Source organism: Cervus elaphus, chromosome 26 (genome assembly GCF_910594005.1).
Source record: "Cervus elaphus chromosome 26, mCerEla1.1, whole genome shotgun sequence".
NCBI classification, from domain to species: Eukaryota; Metazoa; Chordata; class Mammalia; order Artiodactyla; family Cervidae; genus Cervus; species Cervus elaphus.
Window position 1 is genome coordinate 14,269,931 of NC_057840.1, and position 17,920 is coordinate 14,287,850.

Sequence of the window (17,920 nt, forward strand, 5' to 3'; positions counted from 1 at the left end):
TCACTTGAACATTTAAGAGGCCATTGTAGGGTCATGAAAGATTTAATTTCACTATTGTTTGTCTTAAGCAATAGGGAGACCCAAGCAGAGAGAGAGTGATGAGGGGACACTGGTTCTGGAAGCAGTCAAGACAGACACATTTATCAGTTATTTGCTGTTCACTAGTGGTAAAGAACCCGCTTGGAAACACAGGAAACATACGAGAAATGGGTTCAATCCCTGGGTTGAGAAGAGCCCCTGGAGAAGGAAATGGCAACCCACTCCAGTATTCTTGCCTGGAGAATTCCATGGACAGAGGAGCCTGGCGGGCTACAGTCCATGAGGTTGCAGAGAGTCGAACATGACTAAAGTTCCTAAACACAAGCACACACGGGTGCAGTCGGTGGTACCCCAAAAACAATTACAGTCATAACATCAAAGATCCCTGTTACCGTAACAAATACAACAATAATGAAAAAGTTTGAAACATTGTGAGAATTACCAAACTATGCACAGAGAAGTGAGCAAATGAGTGCTGGGAAAATGATGCCTATGAACTTGCTTTGACACAGGATTACCACAAACATGCAATTTGTTGAAAAACAAAAAAGAAAAAACACCTCACTATCTATGAAGCAAAATAACGCAGAGTGCAATAAAATGAACTATGCCCATATTCAGCATTTAGTCTTTCATTTAATCTGTTTCTTTTGTGAGTACAATGCCTCAGGATCCCTGATTAAACCTCAGTCCCTCTGCTGGAGTGGGGAAGCTGATCTGAGGGTCCATGGATCCAAGGCACACCTCTGCCTGACCCAGTCCTGAGAGCTTCTTTCTAAGACTTTCTGGGATTCTGAGGGAGTGACTCTGCTAGCTAATCTTCAAAATTCTCCTTTGCAGGTCTAGATTTCATCTTCATTTAGCTCTGCCAATTTGATTATTCTCACCTGCTTTTTATTTTCAAAAATGTGTCCCCATCTTTGACTTGGCTATTGTCTTCTTTCTAATTCTCTTTGTCCTTGCAGGTTAATTCATTCATTAGCATTACATGCCATGACTTCCATTCCTTTCATTTCTAGAGGGAGTGGAAATAAACACAAGAGTTCAGTCTATGGTGCTTTAATGAACTCTGTTTCCTAAAATTACTGCAAGAAATATGATTCAATTTTAAAGTTAAAAATGTTACTTTAAAATGAATGTTGAATTTGACAGATGAGGCCACATCCATATTTCTATATGATTCTTTCATTAAGTATGAATGAAACAGAGTCAGTTTCATAATGTTTGCATCCCATATATTAAACACAGCCCTATCAAGTATATTTTTACAGTTCTATGTTCATTTTTAGATTGAGGTTTGAGACTCAATTTGCTGAGCAGTTTTTGATGGATATAGTACCACAGCACGTAGGATGGGGTTTACACATTGAAGAATTGTCAGCACACTCTAAAGGAAATCTTCAGGGCTAGATTCAGGGAATTTTGTCTAACGAGAATTTTTTTTTAATTTTATTTTGATTATTTATTTACTGATTGCGCTGGGCCTCTGCTGCTGCTTGCGGGCTTTCTCTAGCTGCGGGGAGCGGGCGCTCCTCTCTGGTTGCAGTGCATAGGCTTCTCGCTGTGGTGGCTTCTGTTTGTTGCGGAGCACAGGTTCTGGGCACACAGACTTCAGTAGTTGTGGCTGATGGGCTTTAGTTGTCTGTTGAGTTGCACGTGGAATCTTCCCTGACCCGGGATCAAACCAGTGTCCCCTGCACTGGTGGGTCGATGCTTAATCCCTGCGCCACCAAGGAAGCCCAATATCTTTTTGCAAGTCCAAATTGTGGGAAATTTATGAAAGAAACAATTTATTAACAACATTTGAAATATCAGAATGCCAGATAATTGATAGCAGTTCCAGAAAGCATGTGAATTGAAATAAAAAAATAGTAATAAAACCTTCCTTGACTTATATAGACTATTATTGATTGGCTGGCTTCGGTTGATTTTCACAGCTGTTTTCTACAAAATTTGAAAATAGCAATTAAGTTTAACTAGTGTCATCTGATGTGTAAATACCTACCGTATATGTGTATTTGTCAGTTTATACCTCTTTATGGACTATAATACAGTACTCTCAGAGGACAGCTTTATCTTTTCTCCTCTATAATTGTTTTCATTTCCATTAAAAGAGAAAGGCGCAAATAACAGATAGAATGAAAGCATGCAATCTATGTTATGTCAGTAAATCCTTTATGTCTATCACAACCCCACCTAACCTTGCAGTTCCCCTGATAGAATAGGTAGGAAGGCCTTTCTCCAGCTGCTGTTTTTCTGATGAGATGCCAAATGTCTTTACAGATACATCTCAGAAAGAAAGAGAAAGAGAGATGGGAATGCAATAGGAGAACTCTGCTCTTAAAAGAAGTTGTTCAAAAAGGTGACTGCTTTTATATTTACTAGATCACCACACAAGCATGACTTCAAATGATATTCATTAACAACAAAAGAGAATTTGATCTGATTTTTAAGTATTGGATCATATCTAATAAATAATGCCTGCCACTCAGGACCGTGGAGCTTAGTCTTGTGATTTTTTTCATTTAAAAAATTTTTAAACTTTGAGCGTTTAAAAAATTTATTTGGAATCCAATTTATTTTCATACATCAATACTCATGAGCTATACTCTGAAGATTAGTTACACCACAATGAATAGAGAAGCAAGCAATATGTAAATATTACTTATTTTCAGGCATAACTTTATTGTAGGTAAGTAATATGACAAAGGAGTAGCTGCAATGTTGTAAATATAAATTCTGTAGTCTAAAATTTCAGTAATTCCCTTTCCTGTTTTCAGCAACAACAAAATAGCCAAATATTCAAATAATTTCCATAATTTATGTATCTCACACTATCCTCCTTCCAAAGAACTTGTTCATTATATATAGAGGTTGTTGGTCTGGATGACTATTCATGTTTGTGAACATATTATTGGCATTAATGGCCTTTAATAATGATCAGTCTGATATTAAAATTTTCTAATTTCAAGCTTGGGATTTCAGAAATACTGTTTGCTTGTTATTATATTCTCTAGGAGCTTACAGCCAGGATATAACCTGTTATTAATACTATTATCAAGTAAATAGAAATTTCAGAAGGTCAACAAAGAAGGAAAACAAAATAACAAAACTCTTCTTTCTCTCTCTTATCCCTGTCTTTCCTCCCCCTCCCTGCCATCCTCCTTCCTCTTTTTTTATAATAGTAAACATAGCAAATTGAGTTCACAGTTTTTGAGACTGGACAACATTTCTTATTCATCACTTTTTAAGCTAAATTATACATCTGTTCTTTAAAGCATCAAATTGTCACAAAAGTGTGTAGGAAAAATAAAACTGTGTTTGAGGCGGGTGATACATTTTTTTGTGTTCTTGAATATAGGTGTAAATTGAAATGGAATAAAACAAGCAGGAGCAAACAGGGTAAGAATTAAAAACACTTTATCATTGTTATTTCATTTCCTTTAATACAGAGTGCAATCAATACTTTACAACAGGGTTAATACACTCTCTTCAAACATGCTATTATTCTTTCACAAGAGCACAATAACTTTATTAGTTATGCTGTCTGCAATCTTTCCAAAGTGACAAGAATGTGTGGGTATGTTAATCACAGACAATTCCTGTTGCCCTCCGTTGGAATATTTTCAGTGTACACCAACAATAGCAGCAAGAACCAAACAGCTGTGGGTAATTTTAATGGTGGAAGTTCTAATTTTAATTAGTATAGTTAACTGTAACAAACAAAAAATAGAGGTTCACTCTTTCTGCTCAGTAGTTATTGAATATTCAGATCTTACATCTGCTCCCCATTCAAGTGAAGCCTGAGTCACATTACTTTGTCTTAAAGTAGTCCTAGTTTATTTTGTATGAAGACAGTTTCTCAGTTTACGCCTGGATATTTTAGCACAGTTTGACTTATTTTTAAAAGGATTTTGTGTTTCTAAAGAATGTATTAAAAATGAAAGCAAAAATATTACTTGGCCAACATATAAAATATCCAATAACATGTCATTCCTAAAACTTGTGTTTCAACCTGTTTTCACAGAAAATCCTTTCTCACTGGCAATTTTCTTCTTAAGACCCATACCACCAATTTAACTAACAGTAAATAGCATTTTATGTGTAGAAATTAAAATCAAATAAAGTGAATTAACATCTTCAGTATATATAGCATCATATTAGATAATTCATCAATGTGATTTCACATGGGGAAAACATAAGGAAAGGCATCTGGTATGGAGTGAATTATGTCAACAAAGAACATGTGTGGAAGTCTTAACCCTTACTTGGAAATAGGATCTTTGCATAAGTAATGAAGCTGAAATGAGGCGATTTAAGTGGACGGTAATCCAATGCCTGGGTTCCTTACGAGGAGAGAAAAAGAGACACATGCAGAAAGAACACCATGTGAACACAGGCAGAGATTAGAGCTATTCTGCCACAAACCAAGGAACCCAAGAATTGCCAGCTACTGCCAGGCAAGGAAGGCTCCTCTACTAAAGCATTCAGAGAGAGTATGGCTTTGCTGGTATCTTGATTTCAGACTTTAGGTCTTCAAGACTGTGAGACAACACATTTTTACTGTCTTGAGTCACAGAGCTTATGGCACTTTCTTACAGCAGCCCTGGGAAACTAACACAATATCCTCCAACCAGGTAAGATAACTCCTAGTCAAGCAGACTCTACTGTTTATTAGGGCCCTTCGATCCTTAATCATACCACTGATTTGGCTGGAAGTGCAGGCGTTGCCAAAGGACAGTTCGCAGGAAAGATGACAAATCATAAACCACTTTTGTAAACAATTACAAGAGGACAATAGCTACATCTAACTGATGAAGTCAACAAGCTATACGACCCTAATAGAACACATCCTGATGTGCTTCGGATACTGACATTCTAAAAAGGAAAACATGGTGTGTGCACCACCACTTCATCAACTACTTACCATAGCACATTTTCTCTTTTAATTATACTTTTTGAGTGACTATCAAAGAGAAAAATTATCAAATAAAAACAGACCAATAAGTGAAAATTTCAAATGATTTTAAAGCTGGAAGTCTTCGCACTGATCCAGTCAACTTACTATTCTGTTGGCCTCTTTCCCTAGTCCTTTTCTTTCTTTACTTTGGGCCTGGCTTATTATGATCTAGTATCAATTTACAATATCACTTGCAAATAGTAGGAATCCCCTAATACTGAGAAAACAAGACATAGATGATCCAAAGATAATTACTAGATTGAGAGAATAGAAGAAAAATATGGAAACAGAACTTTAACAGATGGACTGAACACACAATCACTAAAAGATGGTACATTACATCAAGGACAGGAAATAAACATTGAAAAGGAAGCAGGAGAAAGGAAGAATCAGAAACAGTGCACTGTAAAGACAGAAAAGCTTGAAACAATATTAGAGATGGAAAATAATAACCTAAACTGCATTTGAGGGTGACAGTTTAGAATAGTATATAAGATTACCTCTGCGTAAATAACCAGAGATCAAATTGCCAACATTCGCTGGATCATCAAAAAAGCAAGAGAATTCTAGAAAAACATATATTTCTGCTTCATTGACTATGCCAAAGCCTTTGACTGTATGGATCACAATAAACTGTGGAAAATTCTGAAAGAGATGGGAATATCAGGCCACCTAACCTGACTCTTGAGAAACCTGTATCCAGGTCAGGAAGCAAGAGTTAGAACTGGACATGGAACAACAGACTGTTTCCAAATAGGAAAAGGAGTACGTCAAGGCTGTATATTGTCACCCTGATTATTTAAATTATATGCAGAGTACTTCATGAGAAACACTGGGCTGGATGAAGCACAAGCTGGAATCAAGATTGCTGGGAGAAATATCAATAACCTCAGATATGCAGAGGACACCACCCTTATGGCTGAAAGTGAAGAACTAAAGAGCTTCTTGATGAAAGTGAAGGAGAGGAGTGAAAAAGTTGGCTTAAAGCTCAACATTCAGAAAGCTAAGATCATGGCATCTGGTCCCATCACTTCATGGCAAATAGATGGGGAAACAGTGGAAACAGTGTCAGACTTTATTTTCTTGGGCTCCAAAATCACTGTGAATGGTGATTGCAGCCATGAAATGAAAAGACGCTTGCTCCTTGGAAGGAAAGTTATGACCAACCAAGACAGTGTATTAAAAAGCAGAGACATTACTTTGCCAACAAAGGTCCATCTAGTCAAGGCTATGGTTTTTCCAGTGGTCATGTATGGATGTGAGAGCTGAACACCAAAGAATTGATGCTTTTGAACTGTGGTGTTGGAGAAGACTCTTGAGAGTCCCTTGGACTGCAAGGACAGCCAACCAGTCCATCCTAAAGGAGATCAGTCCTGGGTGTTCATTGGAAGGACTGATGCTGAAGCTGAAACTACAATACTTTGGCCACCTGATGTGAAGAGCTGACACATTTGAAAAGACCCTGATGCTAGGGAAGATTGAAGGCTGGAGGAGAAGGGGACGACAGAGGATGAGATGGTTAGATGGCATCACCGACTCAACAGACATGAGTTTGACTAAACTCCAGGAGTTGGTGATGGACAGGGAGGCCTGGTGTGCTGTAGTTCGTGGGGTCGCAAAGAGTTGGACATGACTGAGCAACTGAACTGAACTGAACTTCATAACTATTTTTACAAAATGATAGTTTGATTCAAAACAACTACTAAATAATTATGTAAATACAGCTTATTTTTGATCAGATATGTGATTGAGGAGGTTTGTAATGGATTTCCCAGAACCATGAAGAGAATAGATATCTGGAGGTCTCAACACTCTTCTTGATTAAGTGTTCTGCATGCCTGTACAATAACTGCAGGACTGGTTCAGTTCAGTTGCTCAGTCCTGTCTGACTCTTTAAAATCCCATGGACTGCAGGATTCCAGGCCTCCCTGTCCATCACCCACTCCCAGAGCCTGTTCAAACTCATGTACATCGAGTCAGTGATGCCATTCAACCACCTAATCCTTTGGTGTCCCCTTCTCCTCCCGCCTACAAACTTTCCCAGCATCTGGGTCTTTTCCAAGGAGTCAGTTCTTCGCATCAGGTGTCCAAAGTATTGGAGTTTCAGCTTTAGCATCAGTCCTTCCAATGAACGCCCAGGACTGATCTCCTTTAGGATTGACATGTTGGATCTCCTTGCAATCCAAGGGACTCTCAAGAGTCTTCTCCAACACCACAGTTCAAAAGCATCAATTCTTCGGCGCTCAACTTTCTTTATGGTCCCACTCTCACATCCATACATGACTGCTGGAAAAACCATAGCTTTGACTAGATGGACCTTTGTTGGCAAAGTAATGTCTCTGCATTTTAATATGCTGTCTAGTTTGGTCATAGCTTTTCTTCCAAGGAGCAAGTGACTTTCAATTTCATGGCTGCAGTCACCATCTGTAGTGATTTTGGAGCCCAAAAAATAAAGTCTCTCACTGTTTCCTTTGTTTCCCCATCTATTTGCCATGAAGTGATGGGACCAGATGCCATGATCTTAGTTATCTGAATATCGAGTTTTAAGCCAACTTTTTCACTCTCCTCTTTCACCTTCATCAGGAGGCTCTTTAGTTTTTCTTCACTTTCTGCCATAAGGGTGGTATCATCTGAGGCTATTGATATTTCTCCCAGCAATCTTGATTCCAGCTTGTGCTTCATCCAGCCCAGCTTTTCTCATGATTTATTCTGCATATAAGCTAAATAAGCAGGGTGACAATATACAGCCTTAACATTCTCCTTTCCTGATTTGGAACCAGTCTGTTGTTCCATGTCCAGTTCTAACTTGCTTCTTGACCCACATACAGATTTCTCAGGAGACAGGTAAGGTGGTCTGGTATTCCCATCTCTTTCAGAATTTTCCACAGTTTGTGGTGATCCACACAGTCAAAGAGTTTAGCATAGTCAATGAAGCAGAAGTGGATGTTTTTCTGGAATCCTTTGCTTTTCCTATGATCCAGCTGATGTTGGCAATTTGATCTCTGGTTCCTCTGCCTTTTTGAAATCCAGCTTAAATATCTGGAAGTTCTCAGTTCACATACTGTTGAAGCCTGGCTTGGAGAATTTGAGCATTACTTTGCTAGCGCATGGGATGAGTGCAATTGTGAGGTAGTTTGAGCATTCTTTGGCATTGTCTTTCTTTGGGATTGGAATGAAAACTGACCTTTTCCAGTCCTGTGGCTACTGCTGAGTTTTCCAAATTTGCTGGCATATTGAGTGCAGCACTTTCACAGCATCATCTTTTAGGATTTGAAATAGCTCAGTTGGAATTCCATCACCCCCATTAGCTTTGTTATAGTGATGCTTCCTAAGGCCCACTTGACTTTGCACTCAAGTGGATGTCTGGCTCTAGGTGGGTGATCACACCGTCGTTGTTATGTGGGTCATGAAGATCTTTTTTTTAAAGTTCTTCTCTGTATTCTTGCCACCTCCTCTTAATATTTTCTGCTTCTGTTTGGTCCATAGCATTTCTGTCCTTTATTGAGCCCATCTTTGTATGAAATGTTCCTTGGCATCTCTAATTTTCTTGAAGAGATTTCTAGTCTTTCCCATTTTACTGTTTTTCTCTATCTTTGCATTGATCACTGAGAAAGGCTTTCTTGTCTCTCCATGCTGTTCTTTGGAACTCCACATTCAGATGGAAATATCTTTCAGACAACTGTTTTGCCTTTTTGCATTTCTTTTTCTTGGAGATGGTTTTGATCACTGCCTCCTATACAGTGTTATGAAACTCCATCCATAGTTCTTAATGCACTTTGTCTATCAGATCTAATCCCCTGAATTTATTTGTGACTTCCACTGTAAAGTCATAAGGGATTTGATTTAGGTCATACCTGAATGACATAGCACTTTCCCCTACTTTCTTCAATTTAAGTCTGAATTTCGCAATAAGGAGTTCATGATCTGAGCCACAGTCAGCTCCTGGTCTTGTGTTTGCTGATTGTGTAGAGCTTCTCCATCTTTGACTGCAAAGAATATAATCAATCTGATTTCAATATTGACCATCGGCTGATGTCCATGTGTAGAATCTTCTCTTGTGTTGTTGGAAGAGGGTGTTTGCTATGACCAGTGTGTTCTCTTGGCAAAACTCTATTTTGCCTTTGCCCTGATTCATTTTGTACTCTAAGGCCAAACTTGCCTGTTACTCCAGATATCTCTTGACTTCCTACTTTTGCATTCCAGTCCCCTATGATGAAAAGGACTTCTTTTTTGGTGTTAGTTCCAGAAGGTCTTGTAGGTCTTCATAGAACTGTTCAACCCTGGCTTCTTCAGCATTAGTGGTTGGGGCATAGACTTGGATTACTGTGATACTGAATGGTTTTCCTTGGAAATGAACAAAGATCTTTCTATCATTTTTGAGATTGCACCCAAGTACTGCATTTCAGTCTCTTTTGTTGACTATGATGGCTACTCCATTTCTTCTAAGGGATTGTTGCCCACAGCAGTAGATATAATGTTCACATGAATTAAATTCACCCATTCTGGTCCATTTTAGCTCACTGATTTCTAAAATGTCGATGTTCACTCTTGCCATCTCATTTTTGACCACTTTTAATTTACCTTGATTCATGGACCTAACATTCCAAGTTCCTATACAATATTGTTCTTAGAGCATTGGACTTTCATCACCAGTCACATCCACAACTGGGCATTGTTTTTGCTTTGGCTCAGCCTCTTTATTCTTCCTAGAGCTATTTCTCTACTGTTCTCCGGTACCATACTGGGCACCTACTGATCTGGGGAGTTCATCTTTTAGTATCATATCTTTTTGCTTTTTCGTACTGTTCATGGGGTTCTCTGTTCTCTGTTGCCGTACTGTTCAAGGCAAGAATACTGAAGTGGTTTGCCGTTTCCTCCTCTAATGGACCATGTTTTGTCAGAACTCTCCACCATGACCCAGCTGTCTTGGGTGGCCCTACATGGCATGGCTCATAGTTTCATTGAGTTAGACAAAGCTATGATCCATGTAATCAGTTTGATTAAACTTCTGTAACTGTGGTTTTCATTCTGTGGAATTGATAGGTTCACTGTATTCTTTTCTTTTAGATGTTGTTATTAATAATCAGATAATAATAATAATAATCAGAACCTCTATGATATTTAATTAGTGTTTACAAAATACTTTATTTTCACAAAATGGGATGTAAAATTTTATCAGAGATCCATGTATGCATTGTGTGTGAGAGACAGTATCTGCCAATAAAGAATACAACAGCTTTCTTCAGAAAGACTTCTCTGTTCAGATTGTATTCACATTCAGTTAATCTTATGATGAGAACAAGCTCATCTGCTGCTGTGAACAGATAAGAGAAACAAAGTGTGTAAAAAGACAATGGAGTGGAAGAAATATTTTACACTTTATCAAGATTTGCCGTAAGTTGTTAAGAAAAATATATCATTGTAAGGTTATACTATCCTATATACTTTTCTGCTACCTACGCTCTTTTCTCCTTTATTCCAGTTATATTCCATTTTACCCACTTTGCCTGCTATCTTAGCCTTCAAAATCGTTTAATTTTTAAAACACTATTAACTTGGAAAATGTAGATTTTCACCACCCACATTAATCTGTATTACCACATTTCTCTTTTTAAGTCATTTTTCCTTCTATTGCCTAAAATCCTGCCCATTTTGTTAAAATTTTCCCCACTACTTATAATTCTATCAAGGCAAATGTGGGCATGAAGGATGATGAATATTAAGTTTAATTCAAATTTCTTTTTTTTTTTTTAATTCAAATTTCTTTAATTTCCTCTAGACTATGGGGATATAAAATATTCCTTTGGGAGGCATGGCATATGTATATTTCTTTATAGAATACATGCCAAAAAAAATGTGTATCTAAGGGCCTAGGGGAGACCAGCAGTCTTGACATCTTGGACTTCTCTCAGTCATTTTTTAAACAACCAGTGCTAAATGTCTTTTTCTACTTGTCTAAAAGGATTTGTACAAGTGTTTTCTGTTTAAATGCAAAACACCTTAATCTGTTATCAACTAACATTTTAATGGCAATTATCCATGCTTATCCAATGGCAGACCCTGGGGAAGAGAGATAAGGCCTTCAGAAGGCAAAGAACATGGGCAGTTAATTAGATGGACTGAAAAGGAAGATTAACACATGAGGAACTGGGAACAAACTACCTTGTCATTTTGATGGTCTTGTCAACCACAGGTGCTCTGATTGTCTCAGTGTCCAAGACTTTGCCACGATTATTGAATATTCAATAGTTAATTCCCATCTGTTTCTGTAATTTAGTTTCTCTATGTTAGATTTGAGAGCACAGGTAGGTTGCCCTTTTCAATATCCTCCCAGGTATACTTTTTCTCTGACACTCTTGAAAGCTTTTTTTGTTCTGCAGTCAGCTATAATAAACAAATTTGCTAACTGGAAGCATGATATGAAACACTTATAAACACTTGTGTTTTCCTTTTGATTTTACTGCAGTTTGACTTCTCTTCTCTAAATGATTTTTCTCCTTCTGAGTTATTATCTCTGCAGCACAACCTTAATTCTGTTGTTTCACTTAATAACTTTAACATGGTGACTCTAATTTTACTAACATGCCTTTGGTTACTTATTTTCTTCTCACTGTATTTTGTAGCTTTTTTTTTCCTGCTCTTTCACCAACATCTCCCCAGTCCTGCTCCTACCCCAAACCAACCCCCGGTAACCACCATTAAATTCTCTGTTTTTATGAGTTCAGCTTTTTTAGATCACACATTACATGTAACTGATCACACAGTATTTTTTTCTGACTTATTTAACATAATGCCTTCAAGATTCAAATGATAGCATTCCTTCTTTCTCATGGCTGAATAATATTTCACTGTGTGTATTTACCACTTCTTTATCCATTCATCTGTTCATTGACACAGGTTGTTTCCATGTCTTATGAATAATACCTTGTGATGTAACGCTGCAAAATTTTTTGTGTTTAATTTTTTTTCTTCTCCTCACTAACCCCTTTTCTTTATATCTTTCTGTAAGGTGTTCAAAGTTATCTCAGTCAATCAATGACCAAGCCATTCCTCATTCATGTTCCACTCTCTTTTTTAAGCTTTCTTTACTCTTCTCTCTACTCTGCTGTTCTCTATCCTGAAGTTAGTCTTAACTCTTTGCACTCTACTTGTCAGAGGCTTCCTCTTCTTTGCACCGACATCCATCACCTCCTCTCTAACTTTTCTTGCCTTTTGCTTTTTTTTTTTCTAATTGATCTCCCACATTCCCACTGATTTTATTCTCTCATAAACTGCCACATTTGTTCAATTCACTTCTACATTAGAAAGGAATATCCTTTACACGTGAACCAGTGAAGCTGCTCAGTCGTGTCCGACTCTTTGCAACCCCATGGACTGTAGCCCACCAGGCTCCTCCATCTATGGAATTTTCCAGGCAAGAATACTGGAGTGGGTTGCCATTTGCTTCTCCAGGGGATCTTCCTGACCCAGGGATCGAACCCAAGTCTCCCGCATTGCGGGCAGATGCTTTACCTTCTGAGCCACCAGGGAAGCAACACCCTTCAAATTCCTTTGCCACACCCTAAGCTTTTCCTTTTCCAAGAATCCCACGGATGGAGGAGTCTGGTAGGCTACAGTCCATGGGGTCGCAAAGAGTCGGACACGACTGAGCGACTTCACTTCTTCACGTCAAGCTTTCCTTTAAATATGCATATTACTGGTTTTGATAATTAATGCTATGTGAGTAGGTATTTTTAAAATATGATCGCTCCATGTAAATCCATGGCTAATTCAAGTCAATGTATGACAAAAACCACTACAATATTGTAAAGTAATTCGCCTCCAACTAATAAAAATAAATGAAAAAAAATTAAAAAAAAAATATGATCGCTCCAAAAAGAACTGGCATAAGTCCACAACTATAAAGTATAAAAATAGAAGAACAATTGAAAAATGGTTGTACACGTGCACCAAACCCTGCTCATTTGATCACAACTCACATCAGAGAGACCCGTTGTTGAAGCTGCAAGTGACGGAAATTTGAGCAGCTCGATTACATGAATAAGACAAAGTCTTGCTTATTTATATAAATTCAACAAGTATTGGTTGAAGTTTTACTATATACCTGAGTATGCTGCGACATGATATGAAAAAATATAGATGAGTTTGAAACTATGCATATCCTACAGAAATGAACAGTTTAGTAGCTCTGTCTTTGGACCTCTCATATTACTGTGCTTTCTCTGTGCTTAAAAAAAAAAATCACTGGGAGTTCCCTGGCGGCTGAAGGGTTAGGATTTGGGCTTTCACTGCCGAAGCCTGGGGTTCAATTCCTGATCAGGGAACTGAGATCCTGCAAGTCGCACAGCCTGGACAAAAAAAACAAAGCAAGAATGAACCACATAGAAAAAAAATAATAATTAAAAGAATTATTACCTAAATCAGGGATTATGTCTGGGCTACAGAATTCTTGTTCTGGCTATATTACACTATTCCACAGAACCTATTGGCTATTTCTTCAAAATTTTCTCATCTATTTGGCTATTATTATTCCCTCATTATTACTTTAATTTGCTACTTTAATAAATAATTATATTAGCTCCCCCTAACTGATCTTCCTGCTTCTTTTGTTCTTCTCTGTCTCTGTCCCTGTCTGTTTCTCTTTATTTCCAAACATCCATCTGTCTACCTATCTATTTATTATCTACTGTTTGCCATACTCTTGACTAAATCCTGGTGTAGTCAAGGCACAAAGGATGCCTCCTTGAAGGAACTGATAGCCTGGTCTACTTCACTACTGTTCAGTTAAACTTTGTATTTTCCTTTCTTAAAGAAAAACAACCACCAAAAAACCTTAACATATTCCAGTGACTTTGAGGATAAGGTTCAAATTTTTCAGGGCTTGCTTGTAGGACTCTTCACATTTTGGCACAATATATTATTATGACAAACTTAGACAGTGTATTAAAAAGCAGAGACATCACTTTGCTCACAAAGATCCATAATAGTCAAAGCTATGGTTTTTTCAGTAGTCATGCACGGATGGGAGAGTTGGACCATAAAGAAGGCTGACTGCTAAAGAACTGATACTTTTGAACTGTGGTGTTGGAGAAGACTCTTTAGAGTCCCTTGGACTGCAAGATCAAACCAGTCAGTCCTAAAGGAAATCAACCCTGAATATTCTTTCGAAGGACTGATGCTGAAGCTGAAGTGCCAGTCCTTTGGCCACCTGGTGCAAAGAGTTGACTCATTGGAAAAGACTCTGATGCTAGGAAAGATTGAAGGCAAAAGAAGAAGGGGGTGGCAGAGGGTGAGATGGTTAGACAGCATCCCTGACTTAGTGGACATGAATTTGAGCAAACTCTAGGAGACACTGAAGGACAGAGGAGCCTGTTGTGCTATAGTCCCTGGGTTTGCAAAGAGTCACACAATGTAGTGACTGAACAACAACATACGATTATCATTTGGAGGGAAAAACAGGAGCCAGAGATGACTGATGTCCTGCAATGTGCAGGGCAGGTCTATATAACAAGGAATTATATAACAAGAAATCTGGCATGATGTTCACATGCCCACAAGATGTTCAAAACTTCATCTGAACCCAGAGCCTAACTGTTTCTTCATTATATACAAAGCTTTTATTTTATTTAATTTTTTGAAATGGTTTTAATATATACTGATTTTGATGCTAATTTCAGCCAAAATACTAAACGAGCCCAACTAGAATCCTCTTTTACTTTCAACCTCCAGCAACCAGAACAGGAAAATGAAGAGCACTGTGAGAGAAATCTGGGTTATCACCTCTCTGTTGTTCTTTCAGCAATTTGTATGCATGCATACCCGAGTTGGGATAGCATACAGTTTTGTTCTTGCTCCTCTGTCCCCCATTATCTTGGTGCAATTAACGCCCGCTCCAAATCCCTGCTCAGAACTCTTGCCCAAATATCTCAAGGGTCAAATCTGAGCTATAAAACAAAACAGCTAATTCTTTGTAAGAATCTAAGAAAAATAGGTGGAGATAATCTGTCTTCAGGCAATTGTGTCTCCACTCCATTCTCCAAGTTCTTGAGAGAATGGTACTCAGTTTTTATCTGCACAATGGAATTATCTATGGGACTTTAAGAAATACTAATGCCTAGGTCCCACTCCCAACAGCTTCAGATTTTATTGATGTAGGATGTGGCCCAGTGATTAAGTGGTTCTCTATACAGTTCAGTACTAAAGAATTATAATACGAGGAATATCTCCTTCGAATGCTGATACTGGCAAGGGTGGTGAAAGGTGAAGCATGGATCTGAGATTTTTGGAATAGGAGAGATTTTTCTGATATTTGGAGCTCTTCATCTTAGGAGTCATCAACCCCACCTGACTCATTGAGCTGGCACATTGGGCAACACACTACTTGATAGCATGGATGATGCTTCTAGAACAGTGGTTCCCAAATTTGTTGCGTGTTGAAATCACCTGGAGATGTTAAAGAATACTAACACATGGTTCCCTTTCCTAGAATGCTGATCTAATTGCTATGAAGTGGGACTCGACTTTGGGAGTTTTAAAAACCCACAGGTGGTTTTAATGGGCAGCAAATCTTAGGAACTAGCTCTGGTGAAAAAGAGCCCACAGAACAATATAGAAGGACATTTGAGGAGCATAGCCATTACAAAAGGAATTTCTGGATTACAGATAGCCATAGAAAGAGATTGTGAGTTTAAAGTTATGGAAGCCATATATATATATAAAAAAAGCCAACATAGATAGGTAAGACAAATTCACACACATAGGTATATAAGCATTTCCAGGGCAGAACACAAAGACTCTAAAATTATGATTGAGATCAGATTTGTCAATAAACATATATAAGAAGATAATAAATGGGTATTTTACAAGTACTAAAGAAAAATAATTTAAAGAGTTTTCAAATATGCCAGCATAATAATAAAAAAAATTCTCACAGAAAGCCTAAAGAGAATTGCTATGCAATGACTCACAGAGACTACAGTTGTAAATAAAATAAAATTAGAGAAAAATCCAACAGTTGCTGCAAAAGATACATGAATTAAAGGTGACTGACTTGGTGAAGTTTGCTTTTATTGTAGCCATTTATTTAAGACCAAGTAAAAAGAGGAAATACATCCACAATAATCCAGAATAAAAAATCTTGAAAACAGTTACATGATGTGAACTATTGTGAGGAAAGGAGTACGTCAAGGCTACATATATTCACCTTGCTTATTTAACTTATATGCAGAGTACATCATGCCAGGCTGGATGAAGCACAAGTTGGAATCAAGATTGTTGGGAGAAATATCAATAACCTCAGATATGCAGACGAAACCACCCTTATGACAGAAAGTGAGGAAGAACTAAAGAGCCTCTAGATGAAAGTGAAAGAAGAGAGTGAAAAAGTTGGCTTAAAGCTCAACATTCAGAAAACTAAGATCATGGCATCTGGTCCCATCACTTCATGGCAAATAGATGGGGAAATAATGAAAGCAGTGAGAAAATTTATTTTTGGGGGCCCCAAAATCACTGCAGATGGTGACTGCAGCCATGACATTAAAAGACGCTTGGAAGAAAAGCTATGAGAAACCTATAAAGCTTATTAAAAAGCAGAGACATTACTTTGCCATCAGAAGTCCATCTAGTCAAAGCTATGATTTTTCCAGTAGTCCTGTATGGATGTGAGAGTTGGACTATAAAGAAAGCTGAGCACTGCAGAATTGATGCTTTTGAACTGTGGTGTTGGAGAAGACTCTTGCGAGTCTCTTGGACTGCAAGGAGATCAAACCAGTCCATCCTAAAGGAGATCAGTCCTGGGTGTTCATTGGAAGGACTGATGCTGAAGCTGAAACTCCAATACTTTGGCTGCCTGATGTGAAGAACTGACTCATTTGGAAAGACCCTGATGCTGGGAAAGACTGAGGGCAGGAGGAGAAGGGAATGACAGAGGATGAGGTGATTAGATGGCATCACCAACTCAATGGACATGAGTTTGAGTAAGCTCCGGGAGTTGGTGATGGACAGGGAGGCCTGGCATGCTGCTGTCCAGGGGATCACAAAGAATTGGCTATGACTGAGCGACCAAACTGAACTGAATTACTGTGAAGGAGAATTAAAGAATTTTAAGAATTTGTTAATTTCTTGTCTTCTTCAGGAAAACTTTTTGTTAAAGAGAGAAAGCATTAGAAAGAAACTAAACAAAAATAAATTAGGGTTGGTGAAACATTCATGTATATGAGCAATAATGATGAATGTAAATAGATTAGACTCATGAATTTAAATTCCAATTTTAAAACTGAGTATGTGAAAAATCCATATAGATAGATATAGATGTAATTTAAAAGACACATTGACTTTACCTGTGGCCAAGCTATAAAAAGGAAAAAAAAAATCTACCCTTCAATCTGAAACAACTAAAACTCTGGACACATTAGGAAAGGACAGTTTTCAAGACATTGCCCTCAAATACAAAGAACAGTGATGTCTGGCAGATACGAAAGTAATGAGGTGAGCCCTCTGATCGTGCCAACCTTGAGAGAGTGCCCAGATCATATGGAGGGTAAACTCAGGTGGAGATCAGTGGACTTCCTAATTTTAGGAAGCTGAGCTAAGAATCTGAGAAAAGAAAGGGAAAGTTGTTCAGTTGTGTCTGACTATTTGCAACCCCATGGATTATCCATGGAATTCTACAGGTCAGAATACTGGAGTGAGTAACCTTCCCCTTCTCCAGGGGATCTTCCCAACCCAGTGATAGAACCCAGGTCTCCAGCATTGCAGGCGGATTCTTTACCAACAGAGCTATCAGGGAAGCCCCAAGAATCCGAGAAGAAAGTAATTAAAGTTCACATGACGGGTAGAGTACCAAAAAAGAGATAGTTCCATGAAAATAAAATTCTGCACAACCCCTGAGAATCACCCACTTACAGTCAGCAAAGTACTGAT